This window comes from Phoenix dactylifera, unplaced genomic scaffold, assembly GCF_009389715.1.
Source record: "Phoenix dactylifera cultivar Barhee BC4 unplaced genomic scaffold, palm_55x_up_171113_PBpolish2nd_filt_p 001327F, whole genome shotgun sequence".
NCBI lineage: Eukaryota > Viridiplantae > Streptophyta > Magnoliopsida > Arecales > Arecaceae > Phoenix > Phoenix dactylifera.
Window position 1 is genome coordinate 61,130 of NW_024068657.1, and position 4,327 is coordinate 65,456.

General features: G+C 47.0%; 1 pseudogene; it reads right to left on the minus strand.

The window, feature by feature from the left end:
* Window positions 1-455: 455 nt before the first annotated feature.
* Window positions 456-1,128, minus strand: LOC103717575 (annotated as a pseudogene).
* Between the last annotated feature and the right edge of the window lie 3,199 nt (window positions 1,129-4,327).

Sequence of the window (4,327 nt, forward strand, 5' to 3'; positions counted from 1 at the left end):
TTTTCTGCCTGTGACTCCTAGGAGTCGGCTCATACTTCTCCGGAGTCGACTCATACTTCTCCGGAGTCGACTCGAATTCCACTGGAGTCGACTCGAAGACTGTTCTTTTGAATTTTTCTTTTGATTTTACTCCTCCAATTTGAATCCTTTGAACTTTAAGCTTGGGCCAATAAATTGTAGCTTTCTTCCAACTTGAGAGCTTTGGAGGCCTTCTTGTGTTCTTCCAACTTGCTATGTTCCTTGCAAAATAAATATCTTTCTCCTTGCAACATAAACATTAGTATCTATACTTCAAGGTTTTGTGATCATCAAAATCAATCTATGAATCAATCTTTGGGTCATCATCCACCATGGACAATGTCTGCGGTAGAAGGAGTCTCCTTCCCTCAAAGCTCGTACGCAAAGGCTTCGAAGACCCCCGAGATGAAGCCGGCGGCCACCGCGCCCCCGAGGATGCTGATCTCGACATCGCTCACCCACTCGCCCACCTCTGGCTTGCGCCGCATCATCCACTTGACGGCCAGTCGGACCACGAAGAAGCACCCGGCGACGAAGGCGGCCCCGTGTAGCGCCGCGGGTTGGAGGCGATGATCCGGAGGCGCTCGGGTCCTTGATGGACTTTCCCACCATCTTGTTGTCCGGCATTGTCTGCCACGTCTCGGCCGGGCCGAAGAGGAGGCCGTAGAGGAAGAGGAGGACGCGGGAGGGCTTCATGTCGTCCGGGATGACGAAGAGCGGCGCGGAGAAGATAAGCCCCGTCCAGACGCCCGGCTCCGGGGTGTGGAGGTACATGAGGAGGGTGGTGGCACCGCCCATTGACTCGCCGAAGAGGGAAGGCCGGTAGGGACGGATGCTCACGGGCGGACGGAGAGGCAGAAGGCGAGGGAAGCCGTGGCGACGAACTCCATGTCGCCGAGGTAGCAGCGGATCCCGTCGGAGCGGCCGTGGCCGAGGAGGTCGGCGCAGTAGACTTTGCAGCCCAGGTGGCGTAGGCGATGGCGATCTTCTGGAAGAGCCAGCCGGTGTCGGAGCCGTAGCCATGGGTCATGAAGACGAGCGCCTTCACGGGGAGGAGCTCGCGGTGGCGCGGTCAATAGGGTGGAAGGACTGGGTGTAGAGGTGGCCGTGCGGGGGTGGCGAAGTAGGCGCCCAGATTAAATTTTATTTTTTTATTAAACGGGTTAAACGGGTCGGGTCGGGTTACTCGTTTAATAAACATGTCGGGTTCAAGTTGTAATTTTCTGACCTGTTTAATAAACAGGGTCGGGTTCAGGTTTACAATTTTCTGACCCGACCTGCATGTGACCCGACCCATTTATGTCTAACCCGACCGATTGCCACCCCTAATTTTATTCGTGTCTTCCTAAATCTTCTTTTTTTGCCTCGTACACTGCATTCAAGGAGTCATCTCTCTGGCGCATTTCTTGAAGCAGGCACCCACGCAAGCTTCCATACCCTCCATCTCTGCATGATACACAAAATATAAAACTTAAGCACAAAAGCATGCTAATTTTTTCACATGAACAAATGCTTCAAATTAGCCCATTTAAGCATCACATAACTTGTGATGCTGGTGTTCTTAGTACAGTTGATTGCTGAGAGGGAAGGGGTAAGAATTCAATATAATGATGTACCTGGCTGTGGATGGCTGCATGAGGATGCGACGCATGGAAGGCTGCATCCGGGATCAACCTGTGGGCTGTGGCATGGACGTAGAACCACGACACAGCGCCTCGCAGGAATACCGACAAATCCATGGAGACCCTCCCTCACGTGTGCATGAGCCGGAAACATTCATCATAGCACGAGTGTTGCAACGCTGAGCCCGGTCCAACCAACAAGATCAGCATAGAACTTATCACCAAAGTGGCTGTGACACCTTTGGATTCCATCACGAAACTGGAGCTAAGAAATTATTTCTTTCAACCTGTTTTGAATCCGCATATTTCTTTTATATAGTATTTCCATACTGTTACTCAAAATGGTCATAAATACAAAGATATAAATTATATAAACAGATTCCAAGAATATATACTGAAATTTAATAGATTTTATGAATATTCTAATATATGCTTTGATAATCACTCAAGTGATATTAGATTCTAGAAATACGCTTTGGGTAATTTATTGAATATGATTTCATGATTTTAGTGATAAGAATCAAAATTCAAAATCCTCCAGATTGGATTCAATTAAGGCATTCTTGGGGTCCCGCACCAATATACTCCATAAGGATCAATTCAAAATTCAAAATTCTCCAGATTTAGATTCAGTTAGGCATCCTCGACAAGGCACAATCTCCTCCATAAAAGATCAAATTCAAAATCCCTTTAGATTTGAATTCAGTTTAAGGCATCCTCCGGTCCAAGGCACAATGTCCTCCCTATTATCCAAAATTGTAGGATGTCAACCAAATCACAATTCACTTCATGATTATAGGAATTCTGATATACATTCCTTGTAAACAATAGTTTTTTCCATTTTCCAAATGTAATCAACAGATGTATAGTTCAGACCATATAAAGCCAAGTCTCTCTACAAAGTTGGTATGAGAGTTTACAATATCTTCTTTATCTTTTTAATTAGCTGCATGATCTTAAATATCTTGTTGGAGATTTGTACGATAGGACTCTTTTATAGAAGTAGGTAGTCACAAATGCATGATATGTGAAATATAAGGAGCATGAGTACATATGAGCAACATCACTACAGGAAAATTGGCCTTTGCCGACGCTTTTTTTCCGACGCTAGGGACAAGCGTCGGGAAAAACAGCAGACCCGCAAACTTTGCCGACGCTTTAACTAAGCGTCAGTATTGTCAATAATAGACGACGCGTAAAGCATCGTCGTAATCTTACAGAAAAAGCCCGACGCATTATTAAAAACCGGAGGAATAACGACGGCTTATTAGCGTGTCGTACTCGCCTCCTAACGACGAGCATATAAGCGTCGTCAAAAGTCAAATTAACAATAAAACCAAGCCGGCCGGCCCCCTTTTCCTCATTTTGCATCCCGATCGATCAAGCCCTAGCTCCCTCTCCTCCTCCCTTCTCTCCGACGACGAGCGACCGGCCCTTGTCGTCTCCGGTGGCCGAGCGAACGTCCGACGGCAAGCTCCTCTCCTCCTCCCTCCCTCTCCGGCGCCGGAGCAACCGTCCGCATCCTCCTCTCCTCCTCCCTCGTCTGCGGCCCGACCGGCCGTCCCATCTCCCTCCGCCTGAGAAAGAGGTAATTCAAAAGATTTTTTAGAGGCAAAGATAGGTTACAAAAATGAAGCCTTGCATCTTAATGATTCGGTATGCTGAAATGCTTATTTTAGAAGGAATTTGTAGTGTGCTTATGAAATTAACGGTTTTGGCGACAGTTTCTATTTGTTTCAACCGGGTATTACTGCATTTCTTGAATTTGAGTAATGTTAATGGAAGTATGCTAGCAAAGACAATCAAATCTCACATCACCTGTGGTCCGAACAAATTATATACTGTTAGATCCCTTGAAACTTTGGGCCTTTGGATTTCTCAGGGCTTGGCTTGCACCCCATGAAGCGGAGAGAGGATTACTTTGGGAGAAGTGCTTATTATAAGAGGATCGGGCTAATCCTCTGGGAGGCTTGGATTTAAATATTCAAGGTTTGGTCTTATCCACAACAATGTCCACTCAAATTATATATGCCCGTTCTTGTAAATACACATAAATCAGTCTTTTTTAGATGTTGAACTGTCATTTAGGGCTGGAAGTGGGCCGGGCCGGGCCGGGCCAAACCCCCTACGCAAAGCCCGGCCCAAAATTTTTTCCGGGCTTTGGCCGGGCCGGGGCCCGAACAATTTTAAAGGAACGAGGCCCGAGCCCGGCCCGAGCCTGTTTGGGCCAGCCCGTATGGGCCAGCCCGATGACGAGCCCAGCCCGATCCGAGCCCAGCCCAGTTTACAGAATTATATATTAATACATGTGTTTTTGCCGGCATGCATAAGAATTAAGAGGTCGTAAATCGTGGTTTGACCAGAAGGATGTCTCGCGGGAGTTGTTTTAAGACCAGAATCAGCAACCAGAGTGGGTGCTGATCAAGTGAATGACCATACATGGATCTCCCTCCAGCCAATTCTCTCAGCAATCTAATTTATATAGTACAGAAAAAATAGGAATTTCCAACCAAGAACAATTTTAGGCCCCGATCCAATGGCTCCAAGTGGTTGATGAGATCAAGAAGCCATGACCCGAACCGGGAGCAACGTTTAATTTTTAAACCAACCCTTGATGAGTCGCTTTTTCCAACAGATTTGGAACCCGTGCCCGTGAACATTCTTCAAACAACTGGTGACATTCCCCG